The sequence below is a fragment of the Lampetra fluviatilis genome, chromosome 14 (assembly GCF_964198595.1).
Source record: "Lampetra fluviatilis chromosome 14, kcLamFluv1.1, whole genome shotgun sequence".
Classification (NCBI taxonomy): Eukaryota; Metazoa; Chordata; class Hyperoartia; order Petromyzontiformes; family Petromyzontidae; genus Lampetra; species Lampetra fluviatilis.
Genome location: NC_136288.1, coordinates 2547700 through 2571848, shown reverse-complemented (window position 1 = coordinate 2571848; position 24149 = coordinate 2547700).

The window sequence follows — 24149 nt, the reverse complement described above, 5'->3', positions numbered from 1 at the left end:
GGGCTTCATGAATTATGGTCAAACAATCTCCAAAACCTATATTATTGGGTCTTTCGGTAAAGTCACGTAGATAGGTTCAAAGAAAATAACAAAAACTACGACGTTTCGATCGCAACACAAGCGGACGTCATCACCGCTTGTGTTGCGATCGAAACGTCGTAGTTTTTTGTTATTTTCTTTGAACCTATCGACGTAACTTTACCGAAAGACCCAAAGAATATGAATTCCTGCAGTCACGAAAGCTTTAAGTCAAGATTTTATCCCCAAAACCGAAACGGTGTGTGTTGGCCTCCATCCAGCAGTGGAATCTTATTCTAATTTATAATTCATATTCTCGATATGGAGCATTCCATATATTTTGATTTGGAGCATTCCATGTTTTTTTATTTGGTGCATTCCATGTTTTTGGAGCTGCCTTCAGGTAGAGTGTCACTGAAGGGGCTGTGTAAAAGCGTAGTGGTATTTCCTTTTGTAAGGTTGTACTTTCTTTTGATGAGGACCTGTGCGTTGACTGGATTTATTTTTAGCAAGAGGTATCAACCATCCTTTGAGCCTTCATTAATTTTTTTTTAAATGTCACACGATGGCATTCTTACTGAATGCTTACTTGCTGTGTTTAAAATGTATGAATTTAATTGAAAAATGTTTCCTTATTTTGTTTTTGTGTCACTCAAATTACTTTATTTTATTCTAAAACGTATAACTCCAAGAAATTATGATTATAAATGATGGTAGGGATAAACGAGCGTGCACAAATCTCAGCATTAAACAAATGCATTTTTTATTTTTTGCAAAAAACTTACATTTAATATTTAGTGATTTACGATTTGAAAAAGAGGTGGAAAGTTCAGCCAAAGCATACTTGCATTTCAACCTCAAGCAGAGCCCGTTTTGAATGCATCTCTATACCAGCCACTGCACGGGTCATATGCCAACTTACATTAAATGTTATATAACGAAAGCCAAACAAATGCATGTGGAACAGTTACTCCGTTCAAATATGCAATGCAAGGCCCTCCTCTGGACTAATCCGGTCAAAGAGGCTGTTTGATGTAATATGTTTTTTTTACCAGTCAATCTGTAAGCAAACCCTGCCCTGTTTTTCACCCCCAACATGACTCTGCCACAGGCTGTGTTTAGGCCTTGTGGTAATTGGCTGCTAGGTGCCACATTACAGCATTAATCTGACAGCCGTCGTGGGTGTGAGGCGAGAGAGTGCGACAGGGCAGGACCCAAAAAGACGTTAATCCCTTGCACTCGCCAGGAAGCCGATACAGGCACAAAACACCCCCCCCCCCCTTTCTCTATAAGCGCAAAGTCACATCGCCACGGGCCGAAAGCCAAAACCGGTGTTTTTTTTCTGGGGGCAGAGGGGGGCCCTCCGAGACTGTGGGGGCCAAAGGACGATCCAGGCAGCTTTACAAGGCAACTCTTAAGACGAGTAATAAGGGCCCATGTAAGGGTTAGTGTCCACGGTACTTACATGCATGCCATGCTGTCAAGCCTATGTCTACTCAATAAACGTAGTCATAACAGCGTGAAGACAAGCCGGCCTCTCTTATAAGGCACCAATATAATTTTTTTCTTCTCCCCGCTCGAAATCTCAGGCCAAACACGTATGGAAAAAATAATAATCAGCGGGAAATGTTGAGTCGAAACTGAATACATTTACACATTCCCCAAATATATTTTATTAAGCGTTAAAAGTCAGCTTTAAACATTTCGGCTGAAGCCATTCTATGCCGCTTATATGTGTATGGCTAGGGTACGGTGTTTTTCAACGTGCGGGCAGTGTGCTGCGCAAAGGAACTAACATCGTAGTGAGCAACAATTGCACAGTCAGATTCACGCTTTTACATATCCACCGTGGCGATTGTCAGTGCCGGATTAAGCTAGTGCGGGGCCTGTAGCATATGTTACAAAGCGGCCCTACATACAAAAAAAACATAAATATTAAAACACAAATGTTTAAGTTGCATAGTAAAGTAATTGTATGTTTTCATTTTCATTTGCTATAAAGCCAGATAATACGACAAATTGCTAACCTTAAACACCCAGTCGTTCATAAAAGTTGAAGGCAGTATAGTACTATAGTCATAGAGCAAGTGCAGAATCACTAATCCGGTACTGGCTATTGTTACTTATTAATGCTGCGCGTTTTGAGATCTCAGCACAGTCTGTTTAATAACGCGTGTTGTTTTCATAACGCCAATTGGATATAACGCGATTGAGCGAAGATTACAACGTCGCGCGAGAAGGAATTACGCGGTTGTACGGCTGCCTCGGCTAATCATCACACAAGGCGGGATGCTGTTGGATGCTTTCGGATGCTACCCACGCATCTCGGTCTTTGTTCGGCCTGCGTTACGCATCTCACGTGTTATCGCGATCTGTGATTTACCCCATACTCCGTCTTATTTATTGTTACGCGATGTGTCCATAATGCGGTGTTCTTCGGGAGCGCAACTACTGCGTTGTTTTCTTGCGGTGTTTCCCATGATATCTGCAAGAAAGGAGTCCATTGAGGATGGCGGTGGGCAGCTTTCAGGAATTTGCAATTACAATGGTAGCAGGCGCATGGGGACCCGCACACTCTGGAGTGACAGGACCCCACAGACACAGGGTACCTGGCTGTCCGATTCAATGTCCCATCCAATGAAAGGCCGAATTAAGGATTTCGGACGCTTCGAGAGAGATGCACGGAAACCGCACACAGAGATTAAGCTCGAGACACAGACAAATGAATGCTGTCCTTGTCAGACCATTAACATACGAGAGATGGGAGGAGTAGGGGGGGGGGGACACGCACCCAAGTGTAATTATATTACCTTAATGAATGACTTCAATTGTTCACGTCCTTCAGGCTATCAAGTTTTTGTTTCGTATTTTTATTTAAATTTGTAAATTGTAAGCGGGCTGGTATGTGTGTGTGTGTGTGCTCCTTCTCGACTCCGTTAACAATTGAACGCCACAACGGTAACAAACTGAAACAGGCCACCTCAGTGTAGAATTGGTCGCACGGTGAAATTCACGTATTGCATTTTAGAATCAATAGAGTAAAAATCATAGACTGTACTTCGATGGCGAGTGATATACAAACCGGTTCGGGGCTTCGCCAACCCACGCTTACCAGCGCGGCGAAGTACGGTCAGTGACCTCCAGACGCCGTCGGGAATCCTTCATCCAGTAGTGGACTGACACAGGGGTGTATATTGTACATAAAAGAACACAAATAACACATATAAGCCAATTCAACACGTAGGCTTTCGTGACCAGTATTATTAATAATAAAGGTTTTTGGGTTTGATCGTGTTATTACACATTTATAATAACGCGATTTAACCCAAAAAACTTTATTATGAACATATAAGCCAAATTGACAGTGGTACAAAAACGAATTTAACGCCACACTCCGTCTCAAAACGCTGTCAGTAGAGAGGGTAAATGAATCGACGGCACGCCGATTCTTAAAGCCGTGTCAGGCATTCAAAGTGTATTCGTTCTTCACGTGTAGGATCTTTTGCTCACAAAGTGCACCTCGTTTGAGCGGGGGAGTTGGGCTCGTTGTTTGGGACCTCGTAGGCATTGCGGTATTAAGCGACTCCCCTTTGAAAGACCATGCAAGGCTATTGGGTGTCAAAGTCACAGTTAAATTAACCACCCACAACAAATCATATTTCACCCATCACTCAAGCGGTGATCTTCAAATTAGCGCTCATCCCTCTCCCTCGGTCTGCCCAAACACAGTGGCAGAAAGCAGGAGAGTTTGCCATCTGTCCAGCTTTTCCCAGGATCGTCTTCTCTTTGAGGTGGCTGTCCTGGTTTATCCGTACGTCTTTCTGGGACGTTAAATGCCTCAGTTTTTGATGTCGCATAGTAACCTACGATTAGCACGGTTGGCTACGTACGGTGCTAAAGAAGTTCAACATACATTCATACGTGCAGTGCTCAAGAAGATTCATTGGCATGCGGTTCTCTCCTCTATTGGTATTGTCATATCTTTATCTTCGCGTGATACGTCCCGGTTTTGTACATCAGAGGTGTAAATCCGAGCCGTACCCGAGATCCACCATCTCGGTTAGTACCCCCACACTGATGCCGCAGACCTGCAGGGAATTAGGTTTTTGAATTGGGGGGGGGGGGGGGGGCTTTGTGTTCACCAATGTATCCATTTTGTTGGACAGCATCAAGCTAAACGGTGCATTTCTGATGTTTAAATCGTTACACCCGGCTTCACTGTAGACGTGTGTGCTTTCGCGCCAGCTTGGATTCATATCTTGTTTAGTATTTAGAGAGCTCCTTAGCTCAAGGTGCGTTACGTTTTTTTTAAAAAGCGGACGCAAAAAAAGAATCGAGTGCTCTAGACCAGAGGTCCCCAACCCCCGGGCCACGGACCGGTCCGTGGCCTGTTAGGAACGGGGCCGCACAGCAGCAGCAGGTGAGAGCAGTGAGTCCGTGTGTGGCCCCCCGCCCCCATTGTTTTATTTTTGACCACTTCCATCCGCGCCTCTCTCCAGCACTGCGCACTCGTCTCAGTCACAGTGTTGGTAAGCCCACAAGCTCTAACCCCTAGTAGCCACAATGAGTAAAAAACAAACGTCGATGGAGAGCTTCTTTGAAAAGGGGGAAAGACCCAATGATGAACCCCCCGTAAAAAAAATTGTCTTCCACGAAACCGGTCCCTGGTGACAAAAAGGTTGGGGACCGCTGGTTCTAGATGGCAAGGGGGGCGTAATAGAGGACACGGGGTGTGGGTCACGAGAGGGCTGCAGGGGAGGGATGGGACGAAGTGGAGGGGCGAGGGGAAGGAAGGGAATGGGGCAATGAAGAAGAGAAGGTGAGGCTTTAAGAGCGGAGCGGAACGAGGTGAAAGAGGGGGATTACCTCTTGCAAAGCGGAATTGTATTCCAGTGTTAACTAATGCGAGTGCATTTTTGCGTGGCGGTTTCACAGGTTGCGGCCGCCTCGTGCGGGTTTCACGTCGTGCCGCGCGTTGTTTGGCGCGATGTCCGACGTTTCGATCCGCGCGATGATGGGAGATTCAGTTCGCGAAGGAGTTCCCAACACGCCGGGGGCGAAGCGTCGGACCTGACGCCCAACCGCACCAGGCGCAGCCGTGGAGGTCCGTGCAGTGGTGATGAACATCTAATACCGAACTGTAATGGTACAAAACACGGGTATGGTCAAATATGCGCGTTGTACAGTACGTGTGTATTACCTGCAGCGAAAGCTCCACTCTCGTGTCGACGCGTACACGTTCAAGGGGCCGCGCACCATTCGGGCTCGTAAAGCTGTCATTAGCGAAGAAATACCCAAGTGCCTCAACGTGCGAACAAAAAAAACCAAGGCAGTCGGTGCGAACGGTCTCCAAAAATGCTTTGATGGTGTTGGAGGTCATAAACATCGTAGCGCAGGAATGCAACGGCGTTCACCTTTCCATTGGCTGAACATTACAGTTTTTTGGGGGGGGGGTCCGCGCTGTAGTGCCACTTGCGCTATGCTATGCTGGCCTTTGTATGTACTCGCTAACGGCACGTGCTCCCACCAGCCTGCAAAGGGCTATACGGGAGGGGATCTTTGTCTTTGGTAAGGTGACCCCAAGTGCTGCTTTGAGGTCCGTAGCTGTAATGTCAGCGGAGTTTCTTTTTTTTTCCATCCCAGAAATGTTGATGTTATTTTCAAATGCAGAGGCTGTCTCTCCTCGTCCGATGATAAGGTAATCCACTCCAGCGCAGTCCATCTCGACTGTATTCCTGCAATCCTCTCTCTATTGGAACGTCTGCACAGGGACTCGTCTCGCTATGGTTGGTGTGAAAGAAGTTCAACACTCATGAAATGCTTCTGCGTGAACTTTACAAAAGATCTACAACAATCCACGTGTTCCTCAATTTCTGACTTTATATATTATATTGGCTCCCAGATCCTCTGGAAGCAGATTTCATCGTTAGGATTGTAACTTATAAGGCGATATCTCGTCTCGAACCCTCATACCGTACCTGCCGTTGAAAACTTCACATTGTGCGCTCAGAGTGACAGGACATTTCCATATTATGCTACTAACATTTGGAATTCCCCACAACCCTGAATGAGATCTGCCAATTCAATGTCCATTTATAAATCACACCCGGGAACATTGCTGTTCAATGAGACTTTCATTAAATATTCAACATATCATTACAACTTGGTTTACACGTTGATATTTGTCCTATTAGACAGGGGTGGGGAACCTTTTTTCTGCCAAGGATCATTTGGATATTTATAACATCATTCGCGGGCCATACAAAATTATCAACTTAAAATTTTGCCTGTTATATTTGGTCAAACATTTAATTAACTCACCCCTAATGCGATGGCTGTAACTGCTTCTCTTTGGTGAGGCGTGTGATGTTAGCTGGTATTGATGATGTTGCTGCTTGCAACTGCTATTCCAGGCTTGCTCCGAGATTTATTTAATTTAGAGTCCCGCCTGCGGTTGCCTTGGCAGGGCCACACCAAATGATTTCGCGGGCCGGACGTTCCCCAGCCCTGTAATTTAGAGTAACAATACATCGCGTTTGGATTGTCACGCGCTTCGTTGCGACCTTGGCACTGAAAGGCGTCATTCACATGTCACACGTGTGCTGCTTGTTGCTGACAGCTTGGCTTATTTGGGGGTGGGGGGGGGGCGGGAAGAAGAGGTGAGGGGGGCCCTGTGCTCAGCAACCGTGAATTAAATCGACACGCCGTGTCCCTTGTTGACCACCGCGGCGCAGGACCGATCAGACGGGGCCGCAAGTTCATTGGAAAGCGCTGGCGACGGCGTCTCAATGCCGCCACCTTCAGGACTTTACACTTCACACTCTGAAGAGTTGTTACGGGACAGAGCGGCGACGTTTTGCGGTGTTATTTTGATGGTGCTGCAATTAGCGGAGGCGCACACGCATATACAGCAGAAACAGGTCGACGCGTTCGCCCGAAAAGGAAAACTTACATGATAATATAGAAACAAAATATAAGGGCCATTCTTCTCAGAACACTTGTTCTGTGAAGAAGGGCGATTGCCCGAAACGTCGCCTGTTATACGTTTCCTTTTAAGGCAGTGTTATTGACGATTGTATGGCGTTCATTGTTTTACATTAAAATACTGTTTACGTATTGTCGCAATAGGTTGTATATCACGTGATGTAAACAAGCGTGGGTTTGTATCCGTGCCCTCCGCATTTCCCCCTCCACAATTAGAAATGTTCGTTTTAGATTGTTTGGATGCTGCTAGAAATGCCCACGTGATGATAAGCCACCTCATTGAGCTGTCGTTTGTGACGGTCAGGTAGCTCAGTGGGCCTTACCTGGTAAAATAAAAAAACATGTTTTAGTAAATAATAAGTGGACCAATAAATAGACACGTGGGCAGACAGGTTAGCTTACATTGTATTTGCTGACTTATTGGCGCAGTGTCATGTCAATTATTTGGTGTATTTTAACCACTTGTGTTTAAAATGTGTGTTTTTAATGTTGGCATTGCAAGTCAAGCACAGTTTCACATCAGCTCGATGCTGTGGTTTTCACACCTAATGTGATGATTGCTTGTGTTGCAATCGAAACGTCGTGATAATTTTATTGTTTTATTTAAATTATTTTATTATTTCCCTTCTACGTGACTTTACCGAAACAACCAAGAATATCAATATTTTATCCTCTACAAATGCCGTATGGCACTGTATGCTTCCCCATACATACGATATAAAACAATTGAAGTAACATATTGCCATACTACATGCAATTCAATGCACATAAATCGTATCTCATTGTATTGTAAAACTATAAACTATTATTTAAAAAAAAAATTTCACCAGGTAAGGCCCACTGAGCTACATAGCTATTTTTCAGAAGCCACCTGGCCACAAATAATAGCGAAACGAAGTGGCTTATCACGTCGAAATGTACAGCAGCCAAATACTCTAAACAAATGTTTCTATACGTGGAGAGGAAAACCGGAGGACCCGGAGAAAATCCATATACAGGCGTCAGGGTTCGGATCTAACCCACGACCTCCTCCATACCAGGCGAAGTAGTTGACATGTCGCCACCACGGGCTGTCGTATATTACAAAAATATAGCATTTCGAGTAACACTCAGCTAGGATATGAAGGATTGTGGGGTGCATGTTGGAGATGGCTCAGGACAAGAATTTGTGGAGAAAGAGGACCGGTAAGGCAAACTCCTCCACATGAGTTGGGAGGAATACGAAAAATAAGAGTGATATACATTGATCTAGGACATAACAACTCAAGGAGGTGAGCGTAAATCAACAAAAACAACTTTAATTCATTGTATTGTGTATTTTGTTTACGATATATAACAACTGGAATAACAGTTGCGCATCGGGCAATGATCGATAACAGATCGACTACTTTAGTGGGTGACCTTTCAACAGAAAATAATACAGTATTTGCTGATCTGTCATAAGTATCTTTGGAAAAATGAATGGATTTGTTGATTTATGCAAGTATTTTTTTTTATCAGTGAACTCATGAAAGTGTCCTTTCATTAGGGGCTGTCATGTTTGAAAAATAGTTTGAGTATCGTCCCTTGTGAAAATCGTCACGTTCTTCGTGGGTGCATGGAGAGAGCGTTGGCGAATCAACCGGGAGAATTCCACGATATTCAAGAGGTGATGTGGGAAATCGAAGCCCCATTGTGCACGAGTCAGCGAATAAAGGACACAGCTTAGGCTCTCAAACTCTAGTCCACGGCGCGCGCACGCACGCACTCTCTCCCGGTGTAACCTTCCACGGTGGCCAATCTTCTCCATTCATATGGAAATTGCCGTGGCCCATTCGCATGCAGATTCGCCGGGCATTCATGCGTGATTTGGGTAATATAGTTCACATAATCTGTTGACTGAAAGACGTGTAGAGATTGACATGGGTGGGTCCTAGAGGCTGAAGTTTAGGAACTTACAGATACAAAAGATTGCATGTGCCTTGCTTGGGTCCAGTTTTGTTTGCCATTGAAAGCACAGCGAAACACACTGCAAGACCAGCTTATGTAGAATAAATGAGATTAAAATAATACGAAATTAATCATTAGATACAATATACTCGAATACAATTATAAAATAATTATATACACCTTCAAAACAAGCGCAATATTGGGGTCGCTTGAGGCAGAGTGAACCGTGAACATTTTACATTCTGGGTTTAGCATATATGTATAAAATAAAATACATTCATACAGCAATAGTCATGTTATCTATAGCACCTGCAGTGTTGTATATGTATTCATTTAGCCCCTGAAATTCATGAAGGAATTATCTATACAAAACAGCAGATGGTCTTTAAAAGCAACGAGTTGACCCCTTGCCTGGCATTATCAGCTGCACTCATTGCCACTCTGGCCAACTCTGCCGATGACCCTGCCCATCTGACCTCCTTTTGTTAATTCTGGCCATCTGGATGAGCACGCATCAGCCCCAAGGTCCCAGCCTGAAATTCACACTTCTCAATTTGCCAGCCACCATCTGGAGGCAAACTCAGCAATTTTGGCTACACGTTTTGCCTGACTGACCGTTGAGATGGAAAGAAGTTACAAGCTGGTCATTTTTTTATGTAACAGCAGGGAGTATCATCGATTTGTGAATGACTTGTGGTCACCAACCTAATAACGAGACAACAGATCAACATGCTCAACACTAGCAAAGTCGTGATGCATAGATTGGCTCCAGTGAAGTCTTACAGTCATGACGATCATTGTCATTTTCAGCACTTTGTCAATCCACTTATGGATAATGTCAGTTGTTGATAATGTCAGTTGTTGACCATACTAAAATAATAAAAATAAAACATAATAAAATAATTCTCACGACGTTTCGGCCACAACGCAAGCAGCCGTCCTCAGGTGAAGGCCAGGTCTGTCGGGGAGACAGCGTCTGAATGAAACACCACCACGCTTGGAACGTATATTTAAGCTGGGTTGGAAGGGGAAGAGCGCCTTGACAAAAGAATTTGCATATCAAGAGGTAAAGCAGCAGAGGTTAGTGTAAAGGCGATTGGTATTACCTTAGAGTCGCGGCATCTCTTCAGAAAGGTGAGAGACTCGATTAGCTGAGCCTTCTTATCACGGAGTTTGTTGAAGAATCTTAAAGTTTTGTGGAATCCCACCCCGTAGTGGCGGTTAAATTTCGATTTAAAGCTTTCGTGACTGCAGGGATTCATCTTCTTGGTTCTTTCGGTAAAGTCACGTAGAAGGGAAATAATAAAATAATAAAAATAAAACATAATAAAATAATTCTCACGACGTTTCGGCCACAACGCAAGCAGCCGTCCTCAGGTGAAGACCAGGTCTGTCGGGGAGACAGCGTCTGAATGAAGCACCACCACGCTTGGAGCATATATTATTATGTTTAATTTTTATTATTTTATTATTTCCCTACTACGTGACTTTACCAAAAGAACCAAGAAGATGAATCCCTGCAGTCACGAAAGCTTTACATCGAAAAATTGTTGACCATACTTCACCACTCTAGTCATTGCAGGTTGGTGAGGATCCAGAACCGATTTGCATATTCCTTGCTAATGATCTCAACCATGACCGCGAATCGAACTCAGATGACCAGTTTCACAGCGCAGTGTGCTCACCACTCCGTAATGATATGTACAGCGACTCGTGTGTACAAGCATCGATGCTTTTTTGTTATTGTATATGGACGTATTGGTGGTACATCGGTGCAGCATAACACACCGGATCCTCATAAAACTAAATTTTAATCAGCAAAATGTAGCTGTTTTTCAGTCTTTAATTGAGCCTCTCACCAAGTTTGACGCGATTCAAAGGTTTATTCAGTCTTTTCAGTCGACTAAGACTGAACAGACCTGAATCGAGGAACCGTCTGACTAAATCTAGGGCACGAGTCAAATCTGCACTTTGGAACACGCAGCCAATCGTCATCAGGCTGGGTGCTATACCGCAAGAGGCTGTGAAGTTCCATGTTCAGCTGCTCATAACGTGTGTCTTACGATTGCTTTGACATCACGAAAACTGATTTTTACGCACCGCCCTGAAAGATTTTCTGACCGAGTTTGCAAATCGTAGGAAAATAAACAATTAGAGCGGGTTTTTTTTTTCATGCCGCGCACCAGTGTACCGTCAAGACGTTCGTTTGTTGTATGTGGTTGGTTCATGAAATCCCTGCAACCACTCGAGGCGCGACATTGACTGCAATGGGGGAAATGATAATTGATTTTTGAGTTGAACCGTGACCCCCTCAATCATGATAAATTCATCACACTGCACGGAGGTGAACTGTGACATGTCCAGTAAACACTCTTCATGGGCAAAATAACTGCAAGCGTGAGCACATAAACGTGTTATATCTTGCAGAAATATTTATTTTTGCAAAAACAACGTGGAAATAAATATATATATATACATCGTAATCAACCACGCATGTCAACCAAAATTTCGGTTGACTTTATTTTTTGTATTCATCTGCATCAGATTAATTTGCTGGCATAAAAAGGCTGCTCATGATAGACGGGATTTAAATGAAAGCATTAGCTTGCTAACATATTACTTTCATCTTCTTTCGAATAATATCTGTTATTTTTGCTAATGTAGAAAAATAAAGGTTCTCTATGTATCCCGCATTGAACCTTCACAGCATTATTAACAGACCTCTGCGAATTGGTTCACATGAGAGGCTTGTAAACTGTCGAGTGTGCCTCTTATAAAGGGGGAAGACTCCATAATTACAGTGAATTAAGATCACAATTATAATGATCAATACGCCAACACATTGTGTCAGTGACATTTAATTGTGAACGAGAAGGGGAAATTGACGCTGTCAGTGATCAAGCGAGGCCTTCCGCTTCACAGTGATTGCAATTAGTGTGAGGTCCATCTCGGTTAATGTACAAGTTATCGTTTTTATTACCATTTGATTTTAAATTGAATTATCTAAATTCAGTCTCAGCATGGGAGTCATAAAGCCAAATGAAGGCCCAAGCGAATGAGACAAGCTATGGGCCAGATTGTCGCAATTTCGAGCAGAAATTTTCTAGAAAAAACACTAACTCTTACATTAAAAATTAAGACCAATTATAATAAATAAAAAAATAACCCATCAATTGTGATTGGGTCAACTGTGAAGACAACTGAGTGCAATCTGAGCATTCCATCCACGAGGATAGGACAAATAATGTCAAGGACAAGAATTGTGTTTTGCTGTCATGGGTGGCGCCATTTCTTTATAACTGCTTTTTGTATTTATATAGATTGTTTTCCTCCCCCCCGCACCTCCAATTAGCACGGTTGGCTACGTACGGTGCGAAAGAAGCTAAGCAAACATAGTACAAACATGAGGGTGGGCTAACTGCTGACTGCGGAGAGGGATGAGGGGAAGCATTAACCAACGGGGGTCATAGGTGGTGGGGGGGGGGAGCGAGGCAATGCCAAGCATGAGTCGTGCAACAGCATTATGTACGTTGAACTTCTTTCGCACCGTACATAGTCAACCGTGCTAATCGGAGGTGCGGGGGAAGGACAACGAACAACACGAAACGGTGTTGTCAATCTAGACGATTTAAAAGTGCATAGCTCCAGTAGCTTCCAAATATCGGAAGGAAGAGCGTTCCAGACGGCCGCAGAAGCGCGTCTCAAAGCGCGCGATGCGGTGACCGTGTTCGTTCGATGGCCAGCCAAAACCCGCTGCTGCAAGGATGACGGGAGTTCGCCTGATGGTGGTTGATGCTTCCTCGACGCGATCAGCAACGGTGTGGAGGCACTGCAGCTGAGAGGCTGGGACTCGGAGCAGCTGAGTTTACCACGTCAAGAACGAACGTTCCAATCGATTCGTTGGAGTGTTGCCTGTTGTTGTTGTTGTTGTATACGCAACTTTAGACACAGCATCTCTCCGATGAGCGACGTCGTTATTAACCTACGTACTCCACAGTCCATTGCATTTTAATGCACTATGAAATATCTTTTTTTTTACATTTGCAACTACGCATTAAAATTGCCGTTGAAATTAAGTACATCGACATGTTCTTTGGGTCTTTCGGTAAAGCCACGTAGATAGAACAAATAATAAAAAATTATAACAATAATACGACGTTTCGATCGCAACACAAGTAATCGTCATCAGCTGACAAAATATAGCGGGAGGGCTGCTGACAATAGCAGCCCTATTCTCATGACGATTGCTTGTGTTGCGATCGAAACGTCGTGATATTGCTATTATTTTTATTATTTGCTCTATCTACCTGGCTTTAGCAACATGAATTGCTGCAGTCACGAAAGCTTTAAGTCAAGATTTAAATCGACATGCTTGTGACGGGGGGGGGGGGGGTGCAGTCTGCCAAGTGGAGGAGGGTTGTGGGGGGGGGAGCAATAACCCCCATGCCCCCCTGTGGCACTGCCAATGCTTTCTGAAACATCGCCATCCTCCTGCCATTGCGCCTTCAAGAGAACCTTGCACAATATCGACCAATCTACTTACCTGCCCACCTACCTGTCAAACGCCTTAACGTGATGTATATTCCGACTTAAAACGTCAGCTTTGTCGTGTTGGATATTACGTTGCGTGACATTTAATTACCGCAGCTGAAAGTTATGTTGTGTAAATGGCACTGGAAGGTTGCGTTGCGTTATGGGGGTTTTCTCTTTACACATTTCTTATGAGGCAACTCTCGATAAACTAAACTTTAAACTTACAAATGTTTTTTTTTTTAACCAGTTAATGCCCATTGAGCTATATAGCTCTTTTTCGAAGCGACCTGGCCCCAAATGATAGCTCAACGAAGTGGCTTATTGTGTGGACATTTATAGCAGCCAAAAACTATGACCGCACGTCGATTCTAAATGTGGAGCGGAAAAACCAGAGGACTCGGAGAAAAGTCCACGCGACCACAGGGAGGGGAGCACGCAAACTCCAAATATACAGCAGCAGGCGAATCTACGACCTCCTGTAGACCAGGCGAGGTAGTCAACATCTCTTCACCGGTAAAGATTTTTTTCAGTGTTAGAAACGACACCTTTTGCTCCACCTGCCTCTCGTTTTCTCTGTAAGGACCTGTATTTGCATATTTGTTGTTATTATTATTATTATTCATAAACGTACAAGACACACTGGCATTTAAATAGCAGCATCTGTGGGTGGGAAGACAAATTTTGAGTTGTTTTAGCTGTGGCAGCTGCATAGCCTCCCTCCGACAGAGAATTGAACATGCAGTAGCTCTAATGAACGTTGTTGCATAAATGTTAATGCTGATGCTCTTCTTTTTTTCCCAGGATACATTGTCACTGACTCATAAGAGTAATTTTCAGGAGAGCCCTGTTACACCGGATTGTTTGGACAATTTTCAATGAAAGAGCGGTTTGGCTTATTAAAGTTAACCCGGGTACCAAGAGAAAAACCCACACATCAAGGGGATAACACGCAAATATCTGCCACAGCTGGGTTCAAGAATTCATTGGTATTCTGGCCACGTTCTAACCACCTCACAGTGTCAAAGAGTCAAAATGTTTCAACGTTTACCACGGCCGTGTGATGAACAAGTGGCAGCGTGGGGGAGATTATGTCGAGTGTGGCTCAGAGGCGCCGGGCTACGACGAAGTGGGGACATTGGAAACGAGGGCCCCCATTGTATTGCTCGTGCTGGAGCCAATGCGGTAACGTCCACCACGCCATGACATTGGGGAGAGCCATGTGGTGAAAGACACAGACACACAAGGGTTCACGCCAGGTTGCACAGCAGGCATCAGGGCCATATGAGTGCGTGGCAGCAATGCTGTCTGTGTAGTTGTATGGGTCCCCTAAAAAGAAATTATAATTTTTTTGCGCATTTGCAGTTCATCAATAAACAGCTGACGCAAAGGGCAGAGGCGCAAGAACCAGGTGTTTTGCGAAGCTCCCCGCACATACATATACAATCAGGCATTGTGGTTCGATGGCTCGGGTTAATGAGGTAATACACTCGTCATTAATAGTGCGTTCGCATATTCTGGTCATCATGCAATCTCGTTACTATGGAGTTTTATGGGGACAAAACCTTCTTTACAAATAATGTCAAAGGTTTCTGCAAACGAGGACCAGCAAACCCAAAATGTAAATCATTTGCAGCTCAGGGCGCAGGATTTCCAACAGCCATCACAACGATAGAATGCAAATTTCCACGGCAGCCATATGAGGTCTTGAAATTGCTAAATGTCCGCTCTAACATTGAGGCAGCTGACTTAATGAAAAAAATGACGTGCAAAAACTGTTTATAAATGCAAGCTTCACCAGTCGAAACCCACATCCTGAACACCCTTAAGCTGTTGGAGCAGACTCTAAATTATAGTTCAGTTTGAGCATGCGCCTCCTAAACCCTAACATTAGACTGGTACATGGCGTACGAAACTTTGCAGTTATCATTGAATTGCACGATCTCGTTCTGCTTCCCATATTCCTCAACTCTGCAGAACCCTTTACCTCCAAGCTCGCAACATCTCCTGCATCTGCCCTTTAATTTCCCTGCCTGTCACTGAGAGCCTTATTATTATTAATTGCCTTCATCACATCTCGACTCGACTATTGCAATGCTCGCCTCCATGGCTTCTCCAAATCACTCGTCTCCAACCTCCAGATAATTCAAAATGCCACTGCGAGACCCTTCACCTTGCACCTGTAAATGTAGACCACACATCATCTCAAGACTCAAATCCCTCCACTGGCTCCCAGTCCACTACCAGACCCATTTTGAAGATCGCACTCACGGTCTTCAGGATCCTCCACGGGTTCATCCCTTGCTGCCGTCGACCCTCTCGTCTCACTCTACTCCATTCCACGCACTCGCCACTCCAGAAACGTAGGCTTTGGATCAACATTCCCAGTCAACCTTCACTGAGTGGGAGGTCGCTCATTCTCCTCTGCTGCCCCCAAGGTCTGGAAACACCTTTCTCCAGCTATACGGGTTGTAGACTCACTGCCCCTGTTCAAGTCCAGGCTCAAGACCTGCTTCCTTTCTTCCTCTGCCTATGATCGACGGTCTCTTTATTCCTCAATAAATAATGGTCAGGGAATTCAGACGAAATCACGTTGAGATGCTACATAAGAATAAAATGACACATATCTCAAACTGGGTAATACGCAAGCTGTCCTGGTAGAATATTAACACGCAAATAACGCAAAACATTTGCATTTATTTCATAAACATAAGCTGTTGCACGCAAGTGTCCATCAAGCCGCCACTTTAAGCCACTGTTTATGATTCCAAGCAATTGCGCGTTTCAAACAGGCCATATGCCGGGCCGTCTCCGCGTAATGATTTTTTAACAACTCAAATAAAGAAATAGATAAAATCAACAAACATTCGCCAGCGTTATTGTAGTAAAATGGAACATCAACAAAAACATTGAAGCAACAACATCCTCCCGCATGCAAGGAGCGTGCACTACGGTCTCCTCGAACCATGGAAATAATGAGTTTTCCTGCGAGTCTAAATAATCAAGCAGAACCAAAATCAGTGCTAGAACTTGCCTCTAGGCAGGGGCACATACTCGCAAGTGAACCATAAAAGTCTCCGAAAATATATTTGTATTGTTTTGTTCGGATAGCCCGACCAAGGACGAAATTCTGCTGGAGTCGATATAAAAAACACAAAGACAAGGATCCCCCGTATAGCCTTAACAGACTGTAGGGGCAAGTGCTGTTAGCAAGCACCTATAAAAGCCGGCACGGCACACGAAGGGGTGGGTGGCCAACACCACGCCCGGCCGCCTTTGTCTCCCCCAGTGGCGATATTTACACATCGCACCAGGTACTCATTTGAGGCCGAGCCTACCCAGGGGAGGCCCAGGTACCGATTCAGATAATCGTCACCACCGGTGTTGGCCGTGATTGGTAATCGAACCCGGGTCGCCATGTCCGTAGCGCAGCGTAGCTCTACCGCTCCACACACGCGCGCACAATTGAGCGCCCGTCAACACTGGGGACCGACCCAGAATCCACGGCTCGCTTTAACACGCCGATGGCTCCTTTGCGAACGTTGATGTCATTATTCCACTTCTGCGTAAATGTCCTGTGAAAAACGATAACATTATGCTTGCCAGATGTTTTGCGGAACCAGGTCTGGGAAGAGGGGTGGTGTGGAGGGGGGGGGACGGGGGGAGCCGGGTGGCGCTAATGTGGCTTATCGTCGCAGCTGCTTCGATTCGGCCGCTCGCTCCGTCCGCGGAGGCAGGAAACGCTGCAAAGTCGACCTCAGCGACTTTCCAAAAACAGACGGGGGCTCCGATTTTGTTTTGTCTAAAGCTCCCCTTACAGCCACTTAGAAAAATCTCCGCAGAGCGAAGGCCTTTCATCAAATAATTAAGGCCCCCCCCACCCCCCAAAAAAAAAACCGCGGCCGCACACTTTTTCAATTTTTTACTTTTGCACTGTTGCGCCCCGCCTCCCCGTTTGTGTCCCGTTGGATGTTTGAACTTAAACATTGGCGCGCTTCGAGAGGTTACATCGTCGGAATGCCACGCGTTGACTGGCATCTTCTTTTTTGTATCCCCCACTTCTCTCGAGCCGAACAGAATATAGAAATGCCACTCATCTACAGTTCTAATTATTGACGTAAAGCTTTCGTGACTGCAGGAAATCATATTCTTTGGGTCTTTCGGTAAAGCCACGTAGATATAAACAATTACAATAATCAAAATCACGACGTTTCGATCGCAACACAAGCAATCGTCTTGCGATCGAAACGTCGTGATTTTCATTATTGTTTTTTTCTATCTACGTAGCTTTACCGACAGACCCAAATAATACAGTTCTAATTTTTTTTTTAAATGAGCCATTGTCTTATGCTCTGTTGAATGGATGAACAAGCCTCCACCATACAGTGGCCGCGTGTCACAGTCCATCTCTCATCCTCCTCGTTCACATCGCTCTTAGGCGTGCCTCTTTCTTCCTTCCTTTGGCCACCACTCCGTCAGCAGTTTTCATCGATCAACCATCGACTGCGAACGGTGTCCCACTTCCTTGACAGTCATCGTAATCTCTACGATTTGTTTTGAATGAACGTCGAACTTCTTGCGCGCCGTACGTAGCCAACCGCGCTAATCGGAGGTGCGTGGTAAGGACAACAAACTAAACACAATAAGCAGTTCTAAAGAAATGAGGATTCAATCTAGATTTCAAAGTCCATTTGCTCCAGTGGCTTACGGCTACGAACGCGGTAGTCTTTAACTGTGGTTCCAAGCATGCAAATCTTTGTTCCTTTGGACACTTTTCAGCTTTTGTTGCACCTTCTCTGCCACGTATCCAACGCGATATTGGTTCTCAAATGCCTGCGCTAGTGATCGAGGGACAATGTTCAAAAGCGTATTCACAAGAGGGTTATTTAACGCGAAACCGGTAACCATTTGCAGAAGCGACGAAAGTCACGAATCGGTAACCGTGGTCAGTGGAGTTTTAGCAACGAATGCACTCATCGACGCGCACACGCGGACTTTCAAACGGCACGGCGGCTAAGGTACATTTGGCCTTGTTCATTTGTTGAAAGGTAAAGGTGCAGCCCTGCACTTGCTTGCTTTCTCACGCCACTGCTGGCGGAAGAACGTCCAAAAGGGCGAGCTCGAGAGGGCACTTGGTCTACTCTTCCAGACAGCTCTCGGGGCAAAAAAGGTAAGAAGTTACCCACGCTTTAACCCACCGCACAGGTGCTTGCCTGTCGATCAACTGCATTGTGCCCAGTTGATGCTGCTGGGTGGGACAGAGGCGGGGGAAGGGATTTAAGAAACTCTCCACATTCTTTCAGCTGCCACTCCAGGAGATCGAATCGAAGCAGTGACCTCTGGAATGCAAGTCTACCGCGCCAATTATTAGAATAAAAAAAATCTGTATTTATCCTGGAGAAATCCGATGAGCTATGAAGCTCTTTTTCACAGATGTCCAGTAGACTATGGCGGCCGCCTTTGTCTCTCCGTTAAATAGGCTATGTATGTTGAACTTCTTTCGTACCGCACGTAGCCAACCATTATTTTCGGAAGTGCGGGGTAGGACAATAAACTAAACACAAAAAGCGGTGCGAAATAAATGAGTTTTCCATCTTGATGACGTAGCTCCGGCGGCTTCCTAATATCGGAAGGAAGAGCGTTCCAGACAGCCGCAGACGCGCATGTAAAAGCGCGCGATGCAGTTACCGTCCTTGTTCGATGATTAGCTAAAAGCTGCGAGGATGACCGGATTTTGCGTATTACCGCACATTTTATATATGCAGCAAACCGGTAACAGGTTTTTTTTTACCGGTTTTATCACGCGGTAATGCAGGACAAACAATGTTAAGGACGCTTAATTCATGATAGCCAAAAAAAATGTTTTAGATGGATCGTGTTATTACTGCCCCCTAGGCGGCTCGTGCGTTCATTACACTCGAGGTCACCGGTGGACTCCGTGGCGAGGGACAGAGGCGATGACTGGAATTGTGATGCTCACCGAGTTAACCCACCAATAGAATATGTACTCTTTGGTTCTTTCGGTAAAGTCACGCAGGTATAAACAACACAAGCGTCCTCAGCAAGCAGACCAATGCTTTCCCACCTGATGAGTATGGATGCCTGCACTCACGAAAGATTCAAATCAATAGAATACGATTTGTTATTTTGAGACATCAGGATTAGTTGACGTAACACTCACTTGACACTCACGTGACACCATCCACCACAGTCACCAGATGCTGACACTGAACAGAGACCACACTCACCAAACACCTAACACTCACCTGATCCTCACCTCATAACCACTCGCCAATCATCTAACGCTCACCTGATCTTGACCTGACATCACTCACCACACACTCATCAGACACTAACAATCAACGCTCACCGCTCACCTTTACAATTCGTCCACCACTTGAGATAGCTCACGTAAATGGCGTCCATGACCCAACCACAACCAACGAATCAGAATCTTTACTTAGTCTCAGGACGATCGGCTAAATTAAGAGCAGCCAATTCCACGGTCGCCGATGTCAATGCCAAATCACCCCGAATATGTGCATGGTTGTTCCACGTGAAACGAGGCGCGTGTGGAGGAAGATTGAACCTCTGAGCAGACTGCGCGGAGGACAGAACGCTGAGCACCACAGATGATGACACCGTGGCCCACATCGGCCAAGTAAGCGCACACAAGCCAGAACAAGAAGTGAAATATAACATTCATTGCATAAAACGCCCGTCCTTGGGCAGCAATGTTCGGAGAATGTGCTGCTAATATATACAGGGTGCTTCAAAAACAATGTTAACACTTCTGAGAATTTGCAACAACACCACGAGAAATGTGTCTCCGGGCTCTGGAGACCACCTGGAGAAGATTCCAGGTACGCGTTGACAACGATGGCGAACAAGTGGAGACTATTTGACTTTTTGCAGCTATTAGCATTACATTTGTTATCATGTTACAGTGTTGATTTGAAGCGTTTGTGACTGCAGGAATCCATACTCTTTGGTTCTTTCGGCAAAGTCACATGGGTAGAAAAAATCATAGATCACGACGTTTCGATCACAACACAAGCAATCGTCATCAGGTGGGACAACCACAGCACGAAAGAACTGCTGAAGTATGCCTACTGATGACGATTGCTTGTGTTGCGATCGAAACGTCGTGATCTATTATTTTTCTACCCACGTGACTTTACCGAAAGATCCAAAGAGTATGTTACAGTGTATTATCCGTTCTTTTCCCATTAAAAACGATAGTCCCATATAAGTGAAACACCCTCTGTATATATATACACTCTTTGTATACATGCCACTTCTTATAAACAAAGTATCTGTCACTCACAGTGTTTACAAAGCAACATAAAGAAGGGAACTCGTCTGAGTGGATATACTCCGCGGAGACGGGGCGATGAAATCATCTTGTGCGGAGGTGCAAGGGTGGATTGTTACATGATGGGACCGTGAGCCATGGCGACGGCTTGGGGAGGTCTTCATCCAGCAGTGACGGTGATAGTGACAATTAATTAAACCATACATATACGGATATGCAAGTATTATAGTAACAATGTTTAGTTATATATGACGTCGTTCATGCAACTCTAATCTCACAATCGCCGAGGAACCAGGCATATCCGGCGCCAGGAATTGCCCAAGCTCTGCAGTCCTCTACACATCAAGATGTTTTCAGCCAATTAATGAGTGTTTATACATGTACTGTACCTCCGACGGGCACGGTTGGCTACGTACGGTGCGAAATAAGGTGAACATACGGAGGTGGAAACCGGAGCACGCAGAGAAAACACGATACAGATGGGACAGATGGGACAGATGATATTATTCCGCACTTTGCTGCACCGCCCTCTCCTGGCGAGCCAGTGTATGGCACCTACTTTCGACGTCCACGGTTGACATTTGTGCGGTCTACAAAGCCTGGCCTCCTGCACACTGCCAGACTTAACAAGGCCACGCGCGTTGATAAGCCACGCCACCGCCGGGCTATGCATTTCTATCTCAAGTTCAATGACGAAGAACAGCTGAATGGATCAAGGTCTCCTCCGTCCCTTGCCGCTCTCCCTGCCCCTGCACCACGCAACACGGCCAGGGTTGCGGTGGCTTCTCCTTTGCCTCCTTTCAAGAGTTGTGTTTTTCTCTTTGGTGACACAATCCCCAGAAACATTTGCGCGTCACACCAATGACAATGCGACGTATATGGCAACGTAATAATGGCGCTACTTAATGTATAGTGTAAGATGCGATCGTATTGTATCGTTACTATCCAGAAATCTAAATATTTTATTGTATACTCTTTGGTTCTTTCGGTAAAGTCACGTAGGTAGAAAAATAATAGATCACGACGTTTCGATCGCAACTCAAGCAATCGTCATCAGGGGGGGACAACCCCAGCAAGAAAGAAAATGCTGAAGTAGGGGAGAGATCTGCCGTGGCACGAAGTTAAATAGGCCTCGGCAGTAGGGGGGGGGGGGGAGAGAGAAGAGGGGGGGGGGGGCAGAATTTGTTTTTATTGTACTGGAGGAATCCGATGAACTATAAAGCTCTTTTTCACAGATGGCCCAGCCGGGGCGGGTCAGAACGTCACAACAACGAGCTTCGTGCCGTTTGTCAACCCACTCCTGGATGAAGGCCTCCCCACATTGTGTTAGGAAACGGGGGTTGTTCGACCATACTTCACCACGCCGGTTAACGTGGGAGCGGTTCGGCTTTTAGCCGGAAATCCGACTCGTGGTTGCCAGGTTCCTCGAGTACAGGATGGTCCTGATGTCTTGTGACCCCCGTTTAATTCTCAAAAAAACTATGTAAAAAAAACTATGTTTTATTTTAGTTTAAATAAAAAAAAACTATGTTTAATTAAAAAAAAAACTATGTTTAATTCAAAAAAACTATGTTTAATTCTCAAAAAAAACTATGTAAAAATGTTCAAAGCAAAGGTTACATTTAAACATACTTTAATATGCAAAGGGGTCAAATATTTGGCGGGTCACGAGACAATCTGGACCACCCTGTACATGAAAGTGGGCTAACCACTGCGCCACCGCTCCGTTTCAAAGGGAGAAGCAACAGCGGGCCATGTCACGGTTTGCAAATACCCACGTAAAGCAGCAGGGAGTGCCCTGCGCTCGAGCATAAACAACGTCAATTGGTTGTTTGCGAGGTCTATTTATAAAAGGGGAAACAAGAAACACGCAAAAGCTTAGGTTACGTGACCAACAGTTGACGTCGGCAATATTTACCATCAATGTATTTATTCACTGAGCCAGGCGTATTGGTGGTGGTGGTGGGGCACGCCTGTGATGCAACGCTTTGGAGGCAAGGGTTGGTGGATCACGTAAGGATTTGCTAAGAAAAAAACCTCCCAAACTTGCCGATGGGGGTTTGGCAGGCAGCATTTTCACAGGCCACACCCGTAAACATTTATTTCTTAGCCTGGGTCGATCAAAAACAAGTGCCGTATACAACTGTACTAAAGTTTAACACAGATCTCGGTATAAAATCAGCTCTTGCCACCCGAACTCAGATACCAATAGCCTGGAGGGGTGGCGACCGCATTTGTTTAGATGCCAGGTAAGACGGTGGTACAAAAAGTGGGTTCATGGAGCTTCATGCGTTTCTTCTCACAAGCGAAACACTCGCATGCGTGTCATGCCACAAAGCACCTCCGAATTCGCACGCTTGGCTACGCTCGGTGTGAAACAAGGTCAACACGCATACTTACTGAACTGCCAGTCCTGTACTCGTTGAATGAATGTATAAAGCGCGTGTGAAGTTATGACCTCTTTGCCATAATCTAACGCCGCGCTGTGGTGAGCCATGGGATGGGTGACCCGTCGGACTAATGTAAATCCCAAATTATATATTTAGTTAGGTTAGCGTGTGCGTTTGAGACCGGGATTTGTAGAGTTGGTGGGGGGGGGGGGTCTCTGAATTCGGTCCGCTGGTTGGAATACGAGCTCCCTGGACGCGACGTGAACGCTGAATCTATGAACCGAACGGGGAGTTGGGTTTGAACACAGCATCTATAATTACACTGGTCAACACACTTTTTCTGGCATAAAGTATTCCAACGGTTTTAAGGTAATTTTGGGGTGCTGATTCCAAATCTGGCATCAGTTTTTTGTCTATCACATCAGGTTTTTGAGATATTAAATATTGCATTTTCAATAAAACCTGCAAAAGAAAAATATTAAATAAATGTGGATATCTACATAAAATGATATTATAAACACACTATCCTAAAAATACAGCACCATATTTTAACACTAAAGCAGTCACTGACTCGCAATAACTTGCAATCATAAGTGACAGAGTTAATTTCGGGTAAAATCAATGAAAATGGGGTATGCCGATAGCATAAAAATGAGATGTGATAGAGCAAATCTGAGATCAGATTTGGAATCAGCACCCTGAAATTAGTCTAAACAGCTGCAAAAGTCCAGGCCAGAAAAAACGTTTTTTTTGTTGACCAGTGTTATTATTGTTTTGCTGCTATGAGCGTGATTTTGACCGTCACCGTAAAGCCGGCCGCACCCCGATTATCCCCAACTCCCCACCAACTCCCCACCACTACCCACCAACTCCCCACCACTACCCACCAACTCCCCACCACTACCCACCAACTCGCCACCACTACCCACCAACTCCCCACCACTACCCACCAACTCGCCACCACTACCCACCAACTCCCCACC